This window comes from Oryctolagus cuniculus, chromosome 13, assembly GCF_051225735.1.
Source record: "Oryctolagus cuniculus isolate XC-2025 breed Fujian yellow rabbit chromosome 13, ASM5122573v1, whole genome shotgun sequence".
Classification (NCBI taxonomy): domain Eukaryota; kingdom Metazoa; phylum Chordata; class Mammalia; order Lagomorpha; family Leporidae; genus Oryctolagus; species Oryctolagus cuniculus.
In genome coordinates this window covers 103,428,011-103,449,041 of record NC_142879.1, presented here as the reverse complement: position 1 = coordinate 103,449,041, position 21,031 = coordinate 103,428,011, and the positions used below count along the sequence as shown (strand labels likewise).

General features: G+C 45.5%; 1 protein-coding gene across 1 annotated transcript in view; it reads left to right on the top strand.

The window, feature by feature from the left end:
• ZNF438 (zinc finger protein 438) overlaps nucleotides 1–21,031 on the top strand; it is a 154,911-nt gene that overhangs the window by 22,181 nt on the left and 111,699 nt on the right. Inside the window, exon 2 of the mRNA XM_089311883.1 lies at nucleotides 12,967–13,024. The gene's annotated coding sequence lies outside the window, so the exon portion shown is untranslated. The remainder of the gene's footprint in view (nucleotides 1–12,966; nucleotides 13,025–21,031) is intronic.

The following is a 21,031-nucleotide window of genomic DNA, read 5'->3' as shown; positions in this document are numbered from 1 at the left end:
CAATCAGATAGCAAGATGTCACTTTCATTCCTATACTTTTTTTTTTTTTTTTTTGGTATCCTATGTTGAGTACCACATATCAGAGAAGACATATCCTCCCGACCCCCTGTTGACCCTCTACCCCTTACAGTGGCAGTCTGTCCTGGGGTTGTCCCTCCTGACTCTGTTCCTGGAGCTGCGTTGTGGCCATGCGTGTGTAAATCAGGCCCTGCACCTGACCTGATGGTTCCTGAGGGGAGGGAGATCAGACTCGCCTGGCACACAGTAGTTGTTTGACACATGTTGAACTGAATTAGGGAACTTGGTGAATGGTTTACTGCACTCCAGTATCTTAGAGTGATGGAATCACATAGTCATTGGCAGTGCAGTTGTTTTTGTGAAATTATAGGGATTGGGGTGTTCAATGTGATTTCAACTGCATTTGAAATGTAATAGGCAGAGAATTATTTTAAGATTCATAAAATCTTTTCTTTATCACAGCCTTTATGAGAAACCACTATAATTTTTTGAAAAGAACATCAGTGGCACACTTGTCCATTCCCTTTTCCCATCAAAGACTAATAAGGCCTGTGCATCCTGTCAGTTACCTGGCCTATCAGGAAACAGGGTAGGGTCCCATCGTGTGGGCTGTTAAGGATAACTGTATTCCTATGAACCTGAATTAGGTCCCCAAGCATTTTTTAACTTTTATTACCTCTAGATGCAATAGCCCGAGAGATGTTCATCATTTTTGTTTTCTCTCCTCCATGGCTTCATTTCAGAGGTGTGTGTAGTGTTTTGTGGTTTGCAAATGCAGTCGCGTTACCAGTGCTAAGTTCAGTAGGCTTTAGTGACATCAGGTATGCGTGGTAGTGGTTTGCAGTATGGACCATCCTCCAGTGATTGACAGAGAAGTCCTTTTAGGAAGCCCTGGTCTGGCAGGGAAGACATAAAATAGGGAAAAAGCCCAGCAGAAAGGTAGAGGTGTGGAACTATGTGATGCGTTCAGAAGACGCTGTTTTAGAAAGGGAATCTGCCACGGTCAGCCCTGTATTTTGGGCAGAAAACTGACAATGTTGTGAAAAGGAGATGTGAGAAGAATGGCTCTCACTCTTTTCTGGTTTGCTTTGATTTTGGCATGCTTCTTCATGTGACAGTTTTGTGAGCATCCCTAGGTTTTAGGTTGCAGTGTAGATAAATCATGCTTTATACTGTGCAGAGTTCTAGCCACTCAGCTGTGTGGCCTCTCTTACAGCCGAGCTCCAGAGCACCTCTTCCGGAAGCCTGGGGAAGGCTCCCTGGCCAGAGGAATGAGCTCATCTGGAAGCCAATGCAGTGTTTCTCTCCTCTGTGTGTGCCCATGTAGACTTGGTATCAGAGTTGATCTGTGGGGCAAGGGAGAAAAAAGCATTGCGGGTGAGGCTTTTTTGATTTTTAATATGTGTATGAAATGCCGGGCAGTTTCCTTAAAAGCTAGATTGTGACTCAGCAGATACACAGTGCTGCCTGTGCCCAAGTGATGCCAACACTTGGTCTGTGGACCAGTGTTTAATTATCAAGGGTGAGTGTTGCAGTGGATTAGTTTCTGGGAGGAGGAGCGTGGTGGGGGCAAGAGGCGCGGAGTCACCACACAGATCCCGGGAGTCGGGTGAAAGCAGGCCTGAGGCAAGCAGCCTGCAGACTCGTTTATTTCAGTTGCTACAACAGTAATATAGCCAAGGCAGCCAATCCGGTCATGGGGCGGCCTATGAGCTAACCAATCAAACCCTGTTGCCAGGCAGTTTCTGAAACCATCCAATCACAGCCTGTTGCCAGGCAGACTCTGTTGCCAGAGGCCATCTTGGCATGGCCTTCTCATTCTGCGGCAGGTGAGATATGAGTGACTAGATGTTCATGTTGTTATCTGAAGTGGGGAATACAGGAGAAGAAAATGATGGGAGAGAATCTGGGAAACAGAGGGAGGGTTTTTGGGAGATTAGGTACAAAATGGTAGACTGATGGAAATGTTGCTAAGGAGCTCAAGAGAAAAATTGGGCCTAGGGATACACGTTTTGGAATCAGCATTCCAGTGCTTATAGCAAAGGCCACAAGAGTGAAAGACATTACACACAAGAGAGAGAGAAGTGCTTATTCGTGTTTGCTAGAATGTTAATGTTGCATGTAAGTGGATGGGTAGCCCTCCTACAGTGCGCACTCCCTAGGTGTAACCAGCAATGGGGAGGAAAGTGGATGGGGAGCCCTCCTGGTGTGCGTACTCCCTAGGTGTAACCAGCAATGGGGAGGAAAGTGGATGGGGAGCCCTCCTGGTGTGCGTACTCCCTAGGTGTAACCAGCAATGGGGAGGAAAGTGGATGGGGAGCCCTCCTGGTGTGCGTACTCTCTAGGTGTAAACTGAGGAGCAGGAATGTCTTCTTTGCCAAGCGGACTTCTTCCTTGGTAATTGCCTGTATAAGGCTGAATATTCCAAAGACTTAGGTTAAAGGGTATTAAAATGCCTTTTCTGGTGAAAATAATCTCACGTAAGCAAAAACGTATTAGATGTGCATCTCCAAAATGCCAGGCATTCTTCCAAGCCCTGGGCTTAAAATTGTAGCGAACACCAGGCATCCCAGACACAGTGGAGCTTGAGGGAGAGGTTGACAAAGTGATTACAAGATGGCTTGACAAATGCTGTGACAGAGAAATAGAGTGTGACGCAAGAGCATCCGTGCCATGAGCACATGACTCAGTGTGCAGGGGTGGGCTGCCCGTCCTGGGGAAGGGGCACCCGAAGGCTGAGTGGAGGTGACCTACAAGAAGAGGAAGCAGGGCCAGTGCTGCAATGTAGCACGTAAAGCCAATACCCACAATGCCGGCATCCCGTATGGGCGCTGGTTCTGTCCCGGCTGCTCCACTTCTGATCCAGCTCTCTGCTGATGTGCCTGGGAAAGCAGCAGAAGATGGCCCAAGTAGTCTCCTACTTCCTGGGGGACCCAAAAGAAGCTCATGGCTCCTGGCTTTGCATTGGCCCAGTTCTGCCCATTGTGGCCATTTGGGGAGTGAACCAGCGGATGGAAGATCCATCCCATCCCCAGCCCCACCCCACAACTCTGCCTTTCAAATAAATAAATCTTTAAAAAAAAAAAAAAAAGGAGGGGAAAAGGTGGGCATGACAGCAGTGACTTGGAGGGGGGAAGGCTGCAGGTTCAGTGTGATTGCCCCTTGGAGTGTGGGAGCTGGGAATAGTTAGAAATGAGCTTGAAGTGATGAACAGAACCCAAAACCAGGCCCCCTCCTCTTGAACTTGGTAGAAGAGGGGAAGGGAGAAAATGGTATATTATCCTGAGGAAAAGCCATGATTCTGCCATGGTGTAGTTCAGACAGTGGGCTTACGTGTGCAGTTCTTCAAGGCTTTTCTGGGTTGGCCTCGTCATGAGAGGGCTCAGTGGCACTGTTTCTATAGGGAGCGTGTTTGGGGCTTCAAAAGCTGTCTTACAACTCTCAAAAACAAATTTCACTCTTGGAGACTGCTTGGGTAAGCACACAACACTGATGTTTTCTGTTATTTGTGCTAAAATTGTGATTTCTGCGGTGTTTATGTGGCTACAGTGATTTTCTACCCTCTGATACGAATACTAAGGTATCATTTATTCCATAGATCTTGCTGAAATGTTTTCTGTTCTTAATCAGATTTAGAAAATAGGTGGAAATATAAAAACCTTTTTTATAAATTATCCAGTTTTTCAAGTGTGTGTTTTACAGGATTTCCTTTGTAAACTGTATTGTGGTATAGTGTTACGTACCATGAACATATGAAAAATGAAACTGACCCAAAATTATTATAAACAGAAAGCGATGGGTATAGTTTCACCATGGAAGTCAAATGTAATAAAGAAGCTAAAAAATGAAAGGATGAATAATGCCTAGCTTTAAAACTAATAACCCTGAGCCCATCATCATCATCATCATCTTTATTACTAGCTATTGTTATCAGGTGCTCAGGAAACAGTTGTGCAGGCCGTTCCATCTGCAAAAGAGATCTACATGAGCTCCATTTTGTTTAAAGCATGAACTTGGGGTTGAGACTCTGAAATTTGTGTCTGCAACATACAAAGTGAATTTCCTCCACAGCCTGTCTCAGTGCACAGTATCTTGCTTTTCTCATCTGTCGCTCCCCCTCTTCGTGGAGGAACGACACAGGACCCTGCGCTGTTCTTTCGTCTGCTCGGCCCTCCCCGGGTTTGCTGCTGGTTCTTCCCGGGTTGGCTACTATCCCTTCCACCTCCGTGGAAGGGCAGTTCCCCCTGGCCACATTCCCCACTTCCGCAGGGGAGCGGCACACCGCCGGCCGGCTCTCTGGGGGGCTGCACAGGCGTTCCTTCAGATGTTCCCCCTTAGATGTTCCCTGGTGCATGCCGTCTCTCTCCTCCTTTATAGTCCTCCTCCGCCAATCCTAACTCGGCTGCCCACACGCCGAGTACGCTGCTCTCCTCCAATCAGTAGCAAGTCCTACAGTTTATTGGTTGAACTGGAGGCAGCTGTGTGGAAGCTGTTTACTTCTCTCCCAGCGCCATATTGTGGGAGAGTAGATGCATAGAATAAGTCTTAATTCCAGTAACTCAGTCTAGTCCGGATTGCTCCCCACACTCATCGGTAGAATGCTTTCAGCTGGCAAGCAATAGAAAACCCAAATGAAAATGGCTTACATAGTAAGGGCATTTTATCATCTCATAGAACTAGAAGTCTGGGGGGCGGCGCTGTGGCTCACTTGGTCAATCCTCTGCCTGTGCCGCTGGTATCCCATATGGGTGCTGGGTTCTAGTCCCGGCTGCTCCTCTTCCAGTCCAGCTCTCTGCTGTGGCCCGAGAGTGCAGTGGAGGATGGCCCAAGTGCTTGGGCCCCTGCACCGTATGGGAGACCAGGAGGAAGCACCTGGCTCCTGACTTTGGATCAGCACAGTGCCGGCCGCGGTAGCCGTTTGTGGGGTGAACCAACGGAAGGAAGACCTTTCTCTTTCTTTCTCTCTCTCACTGTCTAGCTCTATCTGTCAAATTAAAACAAAACAAAACAAAAACTAGAAGTCCGGAAGAAAGATGACTTTACCCTTGATCCACTTAGTGGCTAACTGCCGCCTCAGCCTCTGGTTCCTTGGCTTTCCATTCTGCTGTCCGGCTCCGCTTCATTTGTGTCCTCTTCTTCCCTCCCAGCCTCAAGACTGCAGCTCTAAGAACGATGTCTTCACATCAAAGAGCTTTTTCAATGAGTGGGTCATTTAATATAATCCCATTTATTGTAATTACTGTTATGATTGGGTTTATGTCTGCCATTTTGCCTTTTGTTTTCTGTAGGTATCATGCATCTTCAGTTCTTCCTTTCTTGCCTTCTTTTTTTTTTTTTTTTTTTTTTTTTTTTTTTTTTTTTTTTGACAGGCAGAGTGGACAGTGAGAGAGAGACAGAGAGAGAGAAAGGTCTTCCTTTGCCGCTGGTTCACCCTCCAATGGCCGCCGCTGCAGCCGGCGCACTGCGCTGATCCGATGGCAGGAGCCAGGATCCAGGTGCTTTTCCTGGTCTCCCATGGGGTGCAGGGCCCAAGCACCTGGGCCATCCTCCACTGCACTCCCTGGCCATAGCAGAGAGCTGGCCTGGAAGAGGGGCAACCGGGACAGAATCCGGCGCCCCAACCGGGACTAGAACCCGGTGTGCCGGCGCCGCAAGGTGGAGGATTAGCCTATTGAGCCACGGCGCCGGCAACCTTTCTTGCCTTCTTTAGAAATAAGTGAGTATCCTCAGTGTGACATTTTAATTGTGTATTTTGGATTATTTTCTTAGTGGTTACTCTGTGGTTTACCATACTTATGCAATTCTTAACTTCTAAGAATCTGCTTCTGACTTAGACTTACTTTCAGCCAAAGAGACTTTCCTGCTCTGTAGCTTCCTTCCCCTCCCTATTTTTGCACTATTACTGTTATACACATGATTCATATGCGTGTTTAAAACCGAACAACACATTGTTAAACTTCTTACTTCATATAAGCTCAGAGAAGAAGGGAGAGCAAGTGCATGTCCAGAGTTAATTACACTGACCTTTCTCTGCTCCTCTTTATATGTTCTTGTGGGCTCGAGCCGGCTCTGCTGGCGTCTCCTTACTTCAACAGAACTTCGTTTGACGTGGATCTTCCATGCTGTTGATAATGAATATTGTTAGCCCAACAAAACCATGATATGAATATTGTTTTGTAGGGTTGCTCTGTAATCAGTTGGAAGAGCAGAGAAGAAGTAGGCAGTCGGAGTGTCATTTGTCACCGTGTACACACTGACCTCTGCCTGCACTTTGCTTTTGTGGCTTTGAAGCACTGTTTAGTGTTAGTGGCTTGCAGCCTAAAGAACACCCTCTGGTGTATTTTATAAAGCAGATTTTCTAGCAACTGATTATCTCAGCTTTTGTTTTCCTGGGAATGTCTTGATTTCACCTTCATTTGAAAAAAAAATTGTTTTATTTATTCATTGTATTTATTTATTTATTTATTGTATTTATTGAAAGGCAGAGAGAGATGGAGAGATTTCTGCTATCCAGGTTCACTCCTGAGATACCTGCAACAGGCAGGCCAGGGCCAGGCCAAAGCTGGGAGCCAAGAATTCGGTTTGGGCCTCGCATGTGGGTGGCAGGGGCCCGAGAACCTGAGCTGTCGCCTGCAGCTTCCTAGGGTCCGCATTAGCTGGAAGCCGGGATCAGGAGTCGGAGCCAGGGATTGAACGCAGGTACACCGATTTGGGACACAGACATCCTAACTGCTAGGCAAATGCCTACCCCCTAAAATACATATGTTTTGTATACCAGTAAATACCAGCCTCTCTTAGTGGCTCTTATGACTAGAGCTGTCTCCTGAGATTTTATTTCATGTAGCAATCTTTTAGGGCACTCTTCTCTGTCTCAGACTCCCTAATAGAAAAGAGAGCACAAAGAGGAGTAAGACGCACCCCTGTTGTCACAGCCAAGGGTCAGGCTTCTGGGGTTATGTAGGGTCAGGCTTCTTGGGTTATATAGGGTCAGGCTTCTTGGGTTATGTAGGGTCAGGCTTCTTGGGTTATGTGGTGTCGTTCTGGCGTAAGAATCTAGAGTTCTGTTCTTTTACAAATGGTAACCTTAACGATTTTCTTTGCATGCTTCCTAGAATCAAAGCCCTGCGTCCCCTCTGCTCTTATCAGGAGCAACTTCTTTGGGTGGAGCTCCTTGCCACTTCCTAGCCCCTTACCTAGCGTGATAGAGTTCTTCAGAGAAAGCAGACTAGTAAGAGGACTCGTTCCCTTCCTCGCTTGCTCAAGTTTATTTTAAGGAATTGGCTCATGTGGTTGTTGGAGCTGACGACCCAAATTGTGTAGGACAGGCCAGCAAGCTGGATATTCAGGTAAGAGTTGATATTGCGCTACAAGTCCAACATTTGCAAGGCAGCCTGGAAACCAAGGCACGGTTTTTATGTTAAGTCTAGAGGCAGAGTTGCCTCATCTTCTGGAACCTGGCGATTTCTCTTGAGATCCGTCACCTGATTGGGTAAGATCTGCCACATTATGGAGAGTAATCGGCTCTGTTCAAAGTCAGCTAGCTGGGGGGGAAGCCATTGTAATCCATAAGTCGTACTTTGGAAATTTATATTCATTAAATAAAAGATAAAAATAAAAAATAAAAAAAATAAAGTCAGCTAGCTACATCTGGCCAGGTTGACATAGAAAATTAACTGTCACATCCTAGCTAACTGTTTATTTATTGTCAAAATTGGGATTGTTTTTAGAATAAGGAGTAACAATTTATAATATTACAATTATACATTATAAAGTAGAATTATGCATAGTTTGTTGTCTGATATATTGCTTTTATTATATTGGCAAACTATGAAATGATCCTATTAAGTTTTCTTAAAGATAATTTTATTCTAAAATATATTAGCATTTACCTGTGTTCATTGAAGCAGAACAAAAAGTGTCCTTTGTTAAGTTTCTCAGCATTTTTAAGAAAAAACAGAATTCTCAGTAAAAGTTCACATATATTACTTAGTTGCTTAGCCATAATTTGTATATAATATACTGAGAACCTGTTTTTTTTTGAAAAGCAATGTATTTTTAAACATGGTTGTATTATTTTGAGTTGGTTCATCAAACTGTAGTCTTATTATTTTTAAAAAATATTTATTTTATTTGAAAGGTAGAAAGTTACAGAGGGATAGAGAGGCAGAGACAAAGAGAGAGATCTTCCATCTGCTGGTTCACTCCCCAAATGGCCACAACAGCCACAGTTGGGCCAATCCAAAGCCAGGAGCCAGGAGCTTCTTCCAGGTCTCCCTGGGTGCAGGTGTCCTAGTCTTGGACCATCCTCCACCACTTTCCCAGGTGCATTAGCAGGGAGTTGGATCAGAAGAAGAGCAGCTGGGTCTTGAACTGGCACCCATATGAGATGTCAGTGCTGCAGGCAGTGGCTTTACCTGCCATGCCACAGCGCTGGCTACTTTTTTTTTTTCTTTTTTCTTTTAGATTTATTTATTGTATTTGAAAGGCAGAGTTACAGAGAGACAGAAAGAAACAAAGGCATGGCTGCTAAATTTGAAATTGTTGTTTTTTTCAATAGTCATTATTTTCTGTAAATCCTAATTTTTAAATTTGTTAATAAAATCTATCCACAGGTACTGAAGTACTGGTGAAGTATAAGGGAAACCTACTAAATAGAAGTTATTCTAAACTTTGACATTTTAATAGTTTAATGTGTACATATCCTAGCATATATATTTTACAAGTACTGTCTGTTTTTATTTAGATTACCATTATTCACCAAAAAAATGTTTAATGGAAGCCACCTTTTTTTTTTAAGATTTATTTATTTGGGGCCAGTGCTGTGGCACAGCACGTTAATGCCCTGGCTTGAAGAGCTGGCAACCCATATGGGTGCCAGTTCTAGTCTCAGCTGCTCTAATTCTGATCCAGCTCTCTGCTATGGCCTGGGAAAGCAATAGAAGATGGCCCAAGTCCTTGGGCCCCTGCACCTGCATGGGAGACCCGGAAGAAGATCCTGGATCCTGGCTTTGGATTGGCGCAACTCCGGCTGTTGCAGTCAATTGGAAAGTGAACCATCAGATGGAAGACCTCTCTCTCTCTTCCTCTCCTCTCTCTGTGTAACTCTAACTTTCAAGTAAATAAATAAATAAATCTTTTTTAAAAAGAGAAGGAGAGGCACAGAGAGAGAAAGAGAGAAAGAGAAGAGAGAGAGAGAGGTCTTCCATCCGCTGATTCACTCCCCAGTTGGCCGCAATGGCTGGATTTGCACCAGTCCAAAGCCAGGAGCCAGGTGCTTCTTCCAGGTCTCCCATGGGGGTGTAGGGGCCCAAGGACTTGGGCCATCTTCTACTGCTTTCCCAGGCCATAACAGAGAGCTGGATTGGAACTAGAGTAGCCGGGACTCAAACCAGGATCCATATGGGATGCTGGCACTGCAGGCAGCAGCTTTACCCACTATGCCACAGCGCCGGCCCCTCAACAAAATTTTTATGAGGCAAAGCTTGTGAAATGAGTGGTACCTGGTATAGAAATCTTTTGAACATTTAAGGAATTTAAGTGCTGCTGAATTGTAGATATTTTCGGGTTCATTTCATCCTGATCCATAATATAAACTTTATCTAAGTAAAAAGGTAGGTTCTAAATAAAAATTAAACCTTGAACTAAAGATTTCTGCTTAGCCAGTTTGAGCTGCTATAAGAAAATGGCCATAGACTGGGAGGCTTCAACAACAAACATTTACTTCTTGCAGCTCTGCAGGCTGGGAGTCCCACGCTCAAGGTGCTGGTAGATTCCCTGTCTGAGGGGCCTGCTTCCTGCTTTGAGACCTGGCTTGGCTTTCTTGCTGTCTTCACATGACTGCCCTTTATGCGCCGGGTCCGAGAGCAATCTTTTCATAAAGGCATGAATCCCATCATGAGGGGCCCATCCATCCACAGGACCTCTCAGGACCTCCCCCGTGTTCCATCACACTGGGGAGTAGGACTTAAGTAGAAGAATTAGGGGAGGGGCAGCAGGTGTTTAACCTAGGTGGTTAAGGTACTCACTTCCCACATCAGAGCACCGAGCTCTACTCCATGCTGTGGCTCCTCACTCTGGCTTCCTGCTACGGCAGACTCTGGGAGGCAGTACCGAGTTCCTGCCACTTGCAGGGGAGACCCGGATTGCATTCCAGCTTCTGGCTTCCACCACAGCCTGGCCTGGCCCACACCAGCCATTGCAGGCATTTGGGGGAGTAAAACAGTGATTGGGAGCTGATTCAGCCCTCAGCCCTTGGCCTTCCCCCTTTCTTTTTCTATCGCTGCACCTCAAAAAAAATATTCAAGAGAACTGGGAGGTCGGGGGGCAGTGCACACAAACATTTACTCCATAGCTATTTCCAATAGCTTTGGGACAAAATGAAACTGAGAATTAGGTTGGGTTGAAATCATCAGCACTGTTGATTTTGTGAAGTAGGTCTTAAAAATCTCAAAGAATTTTAAGACAGGTAACCAAAACAGAAAGCATACAGTACCATACTGAAGTATCTTTTTAAATTCAACTTCAGCTTTGTCATAAAAATATTTTAGCTCAGTTTCTTTAAGAGCATGTGTGTTTAAATATTTATAGGATATGATCGGTAGACTGTTGTAGCTTTTGTGGGTATAACTGAATTTACTTCATTTTGATGAGTAGTTATACAGTTTATATTGGCACCTTTCTGAACTAGATTAAGGGGTCTCCAAAGAGTTCATGCAAATGTGCATTACCTTCTAATTCTCTTTTCCATGAACTTTTGAATTACTCATGTATGTGACCCTCAACCAAGCCCAAATGTATTTCCATTTTTTCCCATTAGTATGAGCACTGTTTTACCATGTGCTATGCTGTACCAAAATTTTTGGTTGCGTTATTACTGTAAAAACAAATAGAGTTGATTCTTCTTGTTCCCAGATTTTAACCGACACGTAAAAATTGTACATAGTTGTAGAGTGCCACATAACGCTTTGCTACATGTGTAGATATTGTGTGGTGTCCAATCAGGGTTTAGCTGGCTCTTCAAACAGTTAACATTTCTTTAGTGTGAAAGCATTAGAAACCCTATCTTCTGATCTTTTTGGTAGAGAATTATACAGCAGTGTCTGTAGTCACCCTACTGTGCAAGGAAACTGAAGAACTCTGGCTTCTACCCATCCATGACCAAGCACCCTTTGGTTAACTTTCCCCTCCCACCCGGCTTCTGTGGAATTGTCTGCTCCCTGAAATACATCTGGAACCCGGAGTCAGAACTCATGGCACTTCTGGGGTAATTCCGTGGAGTGCATGGCTACCGAAGGTGCAGAGTGGTGAAAAAGCTGGTATTGCTCAACCCGCGTGTGCCTCGTGGAGGTGGAATCGAAGGGTCACGCTCTGCCTTCTGTCAGCTCCCATGCTGACAATGAGCATCTTCTCTGTGTCTAGGTGTTTCTAACTCTGTGCTTCTTGGTGGTGATTTCACTGCTGGAAAGACCACCACATGTAGAGCGTGCAAAAGGGCTGTCATGTGTCTTTCAGAGGCACCTACGTGAGTTAGACTTGAGGTATAGAGGTACTGACTGTGAGCTCCATCTTAGCACATCCACTGTATGTGTGAAGGTACCTTGAAACGGAAACACACGCAAAAGAACGTCCTGTTTGATCGCTTGATGGAGATGTGTCCAGCAGCTCCCAGGAACCTAATCCCGTATTTCCCATACAAGCAGTAGAGCGGCATGGGCTAATTCAGAGTTTGTGGTGGTTTCATAGAACTTAACCCACTGTGAATAATGAGAATTACTATAATTTCATATTTATTGTTGAACTTGTTCAGTGAATTTTAGTGGTAATGACAACAGTTTCAGGTGTTTCGCGTTTTACAGTGTGAACTTCCAGAAGCTCCACTTTGATTTCATGAATTAGATGAAGTCATAAAGCCATCACTGGAAATAACCGATTGTTCTGTTTTGAGGCACGTGCTGATACTGACAGAGAGCTGGCATCATTTACCTGTGAATTTCTTCTGCTCCTAGGGCCAACAAAGCAATCACTATCCCTTTCCTTAGTGCTTTGAGTGAGATTTAAAAAGTCACTTGATCTAGATGAAAATTCATGCTTTGTAGACAACCATGTAAAACCCCTTCTCATCTGCTTTTGTTAAGTTAATGTCTTCAAGCTAGTTCCAAGCTGGGCAGCAACCTCAGGCATTCCCTCGCCTCCAGCCTGGCCTCCTGTCTGAGGCCACATCCTTTTGGTGCGAGTGGGTACTGTCTTTGGGTGTGAGGTTCAGTTACATGACACGACGAGGTGGGTTAACACTTGCTGATGACCGGCTTCACGGTACATGTGTCTTACCCAGGGTTCAGTGGGATCCGATAGAGCATGGAGGTAAGCTACCCAGCTTACTTTAAAAAACTTCTGGGAAAATGTAAAATCTAGGACAAATGGTGGATTGGGTAGACCCCGGGAAGTGGGTGGGAACTGGACCTTTCTCAGCAAACCAGCACACGTGGATGCCTTAGCAGACATGTGTGCTTTCAGAAATCTCCTGACTGCAACCTCTTGATTACTGTTTTCCCATCACAAGGTCACAAAGGCCGTGCTCCCAGTGTGATTCACTCGGTGTGGCTGTTTAGTAGTCTCCACAACATTATACACAAGGACAAGATTATGAAGCGTTCTTCTTAACTGGTATTACTCACTGTGGCCAGTCTCTCTGACTCTCTCTCTTTCTTTCTTTCTCTCTGTCTTCTTTCATTTATTTTTCCCTGGAACATTTTGTATTCATTGTAAAATGCTTTCAATTTTAAACTCAAGACATGTCATAAATGATAGAATTATTTTCCCTTAAATTCAATATTCTGTTGTCTCAATACAAATATTATATAGTAATTGAAAGTAAAAGTAGTTTTATATATATTTAATAAAAAGGATTATCTGAGTATAATTATAATACTACTTTATGTTCTATTGCAGAATTCATCAAAAAGATTCATCCTGTGCCTTATGACTCTGCAGGAACCTTGGGAAAGAGGTAAGTGACAAGCATTCTGGGGAGATTTCTGAAACATTAGTTTGATCTCAAAGGTTCCTAGGAAAGTATGTGATGGGAATATACTTAAGTGATGCACCACTTTTTCTCCTCAATAAACCATTAGTAGAAACACCACGTTTGCATGGATCTTCATGTAACATTTACCTAGTTATTATATATTATGTATTATTATATATTATAATTTTATTATATATTATACATTTATATATTATATTTTGATATATCATGTATTATTATATTATTATATAATATAAATATATGTTATTATATTATTATTCCTGTGTTATTATATTTTCCAGGGAATATTTTTTTAAAATTTATTTATTTACTTGAAAGGTAGAGTTACAGAGAGACAGAGGGAGAAATAGAGAGGTCTTACATCCGCTCATTCACTCCCCAATTGGCTACAATGGCCGGAGCTGCACCGATCCAAAACCAGGAGCCAGAGCTCCATCTGGGTCTCCCATGTGGGTGCAGTAGCCCAAGCACTTGGGCCATCCTCTGCTGCTTTCCCAGGGACATTAACAGGGAGCTGGATTGGAAGTGGAGCAGCCAGGACTCAAACTGGTGCCCATACGGGATGTTGGCGCCACAGACAGCGGCTTTACCTGCAATGCCTCAGTGCTAGCCCCTTTCTAGGGAATTTTAGGCTTATTTTCTGTCATAGTTACAACAAGGACATTGATAATAAGATATAGGAGTATGGCATACACCAAAACTTACAGCATTTAAAAATGTGATTAGGAGCTGGCACTGTGGTGTAGTAGGTTAAGCCTCCGCCTGTGGCACAGGCATCCCATAAGGGCACCAGTTTGTGTCCCAGCTGCACCACTTCCAATGCAGCTCTCTGCTAATGGCCTGAGAAAGCAGTAGAAGATGGCCCAAGTGCTTGGGCCCTGGCACCCACATGGGAGACCCGGAAGAAACTCCTGGCTCCTGGCTTCCGATCAGCTCAGCTCCAGCCATTGCAGCCACTTGGGGAATGAACCAGTGGATGGAAAACCTTTCTGTCTCTCCCTTCTCTGTAACTCTGCCTCTCAAATAAATATATAAGTCTTAGAAGAATAAAATAAAAAAATAAAAAGTCATTAATTGCCAGGAGATAAACTGGATTGTACTTAGAAAAAAAAAGACATTAGAGAATAAGTGAAATTTAAATAAACTTTGTAGTTAACAGTCACATATTGTTCTAATTTCTTAGCTGTGACAAATGCACTCCGGTTATGTAAGATGTTAATTTTAGGGAGATCTGGATGGGGTATGTAGAAAGTCTGTACTATCTTTGTAAGTATTTTGTAAATCTAAAGTTACTGCAACATAAAAGCTTATTTAAAGCAAACAAAAGTCAGTTTATTGATTTGAAAATTATGGCTTAGAAGTAGCTCCCCTATGCACTGGTTTGAAAAATAATATCAAAATTATTAATTACCTATAAAAAGTCAGAGTCCATGAAATCGAAGTGCCGGGAAATGCGTGACTCATGGTTTGTTTTCGGAGCGTGTTGTTCGGAGCGTGGGACTCCGTTTCTGAACACTGGCACGGCATTTCCACTTTTATTCTTTCAAGGTACTTGTGCATTCTTCGGTTGTTTTGTGTCCCACTTTCTAATACTGTAGGCAGCGGCGTTAAATGGTCCCAGATACATGGCTTTCTTTAGTGCGTTGTTTAGAAACTGAAAGGCCGGTGATACGACCAAGTTTTTTGGAGTCGAGAGCCTGTCGGTGTCGTTTTGTTCAGTTGCACCTACTTGAGATTCGAGGTCAAGCCCTAGACACAACTGACCTATTGTTAGTGAGTAGGAGTAAAAAGGAGTGTAACTCTCTGTAGCCAGTTCTGAAACTGAGCTAAAATAATACAGAATGGATCGCTGTCAGATAATGGAAATTCTCAGTTTCTGAAATGGACTGTAGCATGAGAATCTTCTGTTTCCATAAATATTGAAAGACTCTAAGATGGGAACTCTGTAGTTTGGTGAAACTGTTATGTAACCTTCCATTAATAAAATAGCCAGGCTGGTCTTCTGAGTGGTTTCCTGCTCCTCTTGCCAACTTTAATGACTCTAGTCCAGTCTCCTAAGGAGGAATGGAATATGTTACACGATGGACATTTCAGACAACTCTTGCAGGATAATGGTCAGGCTTGGAGATTTCCATTTTGCTCCCTAATTTTTACTTGGAATCAGTGTTATCAATCTCACATTAATAGACGTTACATCCTTGACTCTTAGTTGTGTAACTTGGTTGCACTAACCTTGGGAGGGGAGTTTAGAGAAAGGAAGGACTTTAGTTTTTAGGCCAAATTTAAATTCCATTGATCCTATATTGGTTTGCTCAGAAAAACAACCAAAGTAAACCTTTTATTATTCTGTTCTTAAATGGCATTAAAAGTGACATTTTTAGGACATGGTTACCATTCAGCTAGTGTCGTCTTGTGGTCATCAGGGTAGATGAGACTAGCACTCACTATGTGCCTGGCACTTTACCCGCTTATCTCATTTTGTCTTCACAAACACTTGTGAGGTAGGTGACACTCTCTTTACAGGTGAGGCTGGGGCAGAGGCAGGCATCTCCAGGCTCACCCTGCGACTGGGGCCGAAAGAGCAGGTGCCCACTGTTTGCAGTACTTAGGCATAGGTTCATGACGTTAGCAGCTTCCAGGAAATGCTGGCACGTTCCCAGGGACACACAGTCACCAACTTTTCTGGGTAAGAGTTTGCGACGTCACTGCGCGGCCAAGAGCAGATTCCTCAGGGGTGACCAGCCTTTCTCTGGCTTAGGCTGCAGGGAGTCTCTGTCGAACACTCACTCATTGTGTGCTTCATTGATCATCTGCCAAGAATTTTTGGCAGCTCTGGGGAACAAGCTCTCGGTCAGTGTTAGACAACTAGAAGTCCTTAGTTGATGCGAGAGCTTGGATCCAAGACCTAGGACACCTGCCAAGGACCACGTCGCAGTGCAGCTGACAGGTGCAATGGGGCTCTGCAGCCTGGGGCCATGGGTCAGGAGCCAGAAAGAGAGCAGGCGTGTGACTCTGGAAGGCAGTTTTTGAAGAAGTGTATGGTGGTTGGCTGTGGCCTTGTAGTTCGCAGATATGGTAATCCCAGCTGCTTTGTGAAGAGCAGTCTTAGAAATACCTGGTCTCCTCTCCAAACTCCTCTTCTTCATGGTCTCCAAAAGTTAGCATCCTGAGGGTTCAGTCCTTGGCCTTTTGTGTTTATCCTATGAATTCATGTGATCCCTTGCTTAAATGCCACCTTTCCTACAAAATTCATTTCTTTCCCTGGATCTCGCCCATGAGCCCAGACTCAAATCTTGTGTCATCTCAACATCTCCATTTGAAAGTCTTACATCTCAACTTGAAATACAGCTCTAGAACTTCTCCCAAAAGGCCGTCCCTGCCTCCTCCTTCATCTCCGTAACTGGTTACTCAGTTACTCAGGCTGAAACCTACAAGTCATCTTCGACCTTTCTTTAATACCTCACATCCAGTCCATCAGTAAGGCTTATATGTCTTCCTTGCAGAATGTATCCCCAGTCACCCCTAATAGAAGTCACATCATAAGTCATCTAGGTGATAGTCTTCCAACTGTCCATCCTTGTCTCCTCCTTGTTCCTCTCCAATCAGGTCTGCATGTAGGGGCATATGTATTTTTTTTTAAAGATTTATTTATTTATTTGAAAGTCAGAGTTACACAGAGCGAGGAGAGGCAGAGAGAGAGAGGTCTTCCATCCGCTGGTTCACTCTCCAATTCGTCGCAACAGCTGGAGCTGTGCCGATCCGAAACCAGGAGCCATGAACTTCTTCTGGGTCTCCCACATGGGTGCAGGGTCCCAAGGACTTGTGCCGTCTTCTACTGCTTTCCCAGGCCATAGCAGGGAGCTGGATTGGAAGTGGAGCAGCCGGGTCTTGAACCGGCGTCCGCATGGGAAGCCAGCACTTCAGGCCAGGGTGTTAACACGCTGTGCCACAGCGCCAGTCCCAAGGGCATATGTATTTTTAATTTAATATTCATTTGAGAGAGAGCAAGAGAAATTGAATCCACCGACTTGCTCCCCAAATGCCTGCAACAGCCTGGGCTGGGAAATGAATCCATGTCTTCCACACAGGTGGCAAGCGCCCAGTTACCTGAAGCATCACCTGCCGCCTCCCAGGGGCTGCACGACAGGGGTGTGGAGTCCAGGGCTGGAGCTGGGGATCACACCACGCACTCCCATGGGGTTGAGCTAAATGCCCACGCTAGTCTAAGTAACTTTTTTTTTAATGCTACCTGCCATGCTTCCGTCTTGCTCATTCTGTTCCAGCTGACACTTGCTTTTGTACTGTTCCTGTTTTTGTCATCAGCTGGCTCCAAGCCCCACAGCCTCACTCCAATCGGTTCAGCATCCAACCTGGTGTGGAGGATTCAGGAAGGAGCACAGTGGGCATCCCAGCCTCTGGCAGGTGCCGTGGTTTGGAGGTCCCACTAGAAATGTGGTAGCCTTCGCGCTGCCCGATCCTGGAGTGTGGGTTGCCGGGAGGAGTGCAGAGCGCCGGGAGTTTCAGAGCTGGAACCCAGGGGGAAGAAGCCTGCAGGGAGAGATTTCTGCTCAGCTCAGTGCGCACTGTGTGGAGTCTCCGGTGATGATCCTGCGGGCTGGGAGACAGCTGGAGCTGCTGGGTCAGTGAGTGCCCCGTCACTGCCGGCGTACCCAGCAAGGCCGCTGCGCTCCAAGCAGGCGTGCTGGAGCCAGGACGGCCTGGGGTAGAGGGCTGAAGCTGTGGCGGCCGAGGGCTTGTCAGGTCCTGGAATCTTTTCAAAGCTCTCCTCCGACCCCTCCCCGGTGTGGGTGCTGGGAAGTCTTTCCAGTCAAGTGGGCAGCACTTCCCGGGAAAGCTCCCCATGGTTGATGGGGCACAGGAGCCAGTACGGAGGCTGATGGCCAGTCTCATCGGCCAGGTCTGCATCCAGCAGTTTACTTAGGCATTTTTTTTTGTCATCTGTCTTGATTTCTGTTTTTTAAAATGTGTTTTGTGTAAAGCAATACTACACACGTAAATCCCCTACTAGATGTTAGGTGCTAACCCCAGGTTCTCTGAGTCACAGAACCAAAGAGCACACCCCTTGGAAACCACTCTTGCGCGTCGGCTGGAAGGGGAGCCTGTCCCTCCTGCTACCGGGTGCTGCGGCTCCTGGAGAAGCAGTGGCCCTGTCTGAGAACCAGGAGTCGCTCCTGTTCCTTTCTCTTACCCCAGACGAGGCGCCCGTACGCCTGACGTAGCGGAGAAGTGTAAGTGGTAAGTAGGTCAGACACGAATCCTGTAATAAGGCAGCGTCGAGTTTCCCGTCCCCGCTGAGCTGAGCTCCGTGGTGGTGAGGATGCAGGAGAGAACCGTCCTGCTGAGCTCAGTGCGCTCACCTTGGATGGCTTCTGGAAGCTCACACCTGCTTCCTGAGCAGCGCCCGGGGTAGCACCGGCGCCGCCCAGCATGTGCCTGGCCACCCACGGGACCTCAGTGTTCTGAAGAGTGCAGCTCCCGGACCCTGCTGAGAGCAGAATCCCGGTATGCTCTGGGGCCTGAAGCAACAGGTGCAGGGTTTGCGGCTGACCCACGCACTTCCTCCCGTGCACTCTGGGTCCTCTCTAAGTCACTTCCAGGACCTAACACGGTGTCAGCGCTGCCTCCACGGCTGTCGGGTTGCCCAGGGGATAAGGGCGAGTGGAGAACCTGCACTGTGTAGGAGACTCAGGTGGTAACACAGCAGTGCCTCTGGCTGTAGAGACAGCGTACTCACTGCGTGTGGGCCGGGGCTCCTGATTTCATGCTCACACAGCTCCTAGAGTGGACATTAGTTTTTCTACCTGGTCTCAGAGGAAGACTATTATATCCACATATCTTTTTTTTTAATTTTTAAAAATGTTTTCAAGGTGTATTTTATTTATTTGAAAGGCAGAGAGACACAGAGACTGTGACAGATCTTCTAGCTACTGGTTCGCTCCCCAGATGGCCCCAATGGCCAGGGCTGGGTCCAGCCCAGCCAGAGCCAGGAGCTTCCTCTAGGTTTCCCACATGGGGTAGGGGTAGCAAATTGGCTATCCCTGCTGCTTTCCCAGGCACATCAGCAGGGAGCTTGATCAGAAGTGGAGCAGCCAGGACTCAAACCGGTGCCCATAAGTGCTCCCGGCATTGCAGATGGCAGCTTAACCCGCTATGCTACAGCGCCGGCACCATCCACACTCCTATGAAAGCTGAAAATAAAACAATAAGTGAAAAGAAGAGAAAAACTCTCCGATGTGGCCCACAGCTCTCTATCATACAGCTACTTAGGAGAGAACCAGGAATCAGGGATGAAGTGAAGGTGTTCAGGCTGCTAACAGTTCATGCTCAGGTGTTTGGTTCACTTAGAGACTCTCTGTCCATTCGTTTTCCCTCCTAAACATACCAGCAGACACAGGAGTAGCACTTCCGTATTCTCAGTGCTTGATGGATTCTGCCTAATTTAAATCACAACCACAACTCAGTGAGCTTTACACAGCCAGGAGATTGAGGCTTAGCCGTAGGCACTTGCCTAAAGTTGTGCAGGCTGTTGTCAGAACTAGGGTTCAAGTCCACGTGCGTAGCCACTTGTTAACTGATCCTTGGATTCTCAACTCTAAGAAGCCTGGTTTCTTAGAGCACGGTAGGTTGATGGCTACAAATTTAGAAGCGAGTGTGCTGATCTAGAATTCCCATTTAATGTTTCCCTCCTAATGAAATAATTACTTAAGAACACAGAGATATGTGTGCAGCAGTTGTAATAGCAAAGTAATTAGAAACAATGCAGTAGTTCAGTAATAGCAGAAATGGTAAGATAAACTAGGGCACTGTTTTTCAGACTTTTATGTATGTGTCAATCACCTGGATAGCTTGTTATATATATATATATATATATATATATGTATTTTTTTTTATTCAGTAAGTAGCTCTGTGGTGGGGCCCATGATTGTGCATTTTTAACAAGTTCCTAGGTAACTCTGAGGTCACAGGTGCATGACGCCAACTTGCGTAGCCAGGGGTTTCAAGTGGTTGCTAAGATGTCTGGGGGGCCAGTGCTGTGGCATAGTGGGTAAAAGCCGCTGCCTGCAGGGCCGGCATTCCATATGGGTGCCAGTTCAAGTCCCGGCTGCTCCACTTCTGATCCAGCTCTCTGCTATGGTCCAGGAAAGCAGCAGAAAGATGGCTCGAGTCCTTGGGCCCCTGTACTGGAGTGGGAGACCCAGAAGAGGCTCCTGGCTTCAGCCGTTGCTGCCATCTGGGGAGTAAACCAGAGGATGGAAGACTTCTCCATCTGTTTCTCTCTGCCTCTGCCTCTCTGTAATTCTGCCTTTCAAATAAATAAATAAATATTTAAAAAAAAAGAAGTCTGGGGCAGGGGGAGGTGGGTGGGGTGCCCGAGGTGCTGCGCTCGTTCCTGCTGTCGCATCCCTGGTTTGGAATCACGCTTCCAAAGGCTGTTCAGTGACTGCCACAATCCACAGAAAGTCTGACAGTTGTGCCTGTATGAGTGTAATAGACTCATATGTGTGTGGGTGTAGATGTATGTGTACACTTAGCAAACCTCGGAGGAGGCACACCAGTTTGTTAACAGTTTTTGTCACCTTTCAAGTGACAGGTTTGCAGCTGACACGTGTTCTCATTTTTATGTACGTTCTTGACACTTTTCAGTTCTCAGCAGTGAGCTCTGCAGAGTTTTCTAGATATAGCCTTGGTTGGTAAAGTTGCTAAAGCTAACTGTATTTCAAACTCGACTCACGGCAGCCTAGTCTTGGAGGAAACATTTACTTCTCTTTAACCAAATCTGCCATTTCCTCCCCAATAAATGTATAAGCCATTTATGGGTTGGTGAGGGCTTAGGCAAGGGCAGCTACCTACACAAATAAATAAGGACTAGTATCTTTAAGAATGAGAGCAATGAAATAAATACTTAATGAATAATTATAGGTTAGATATGGAAAACCCTGTTTTTAA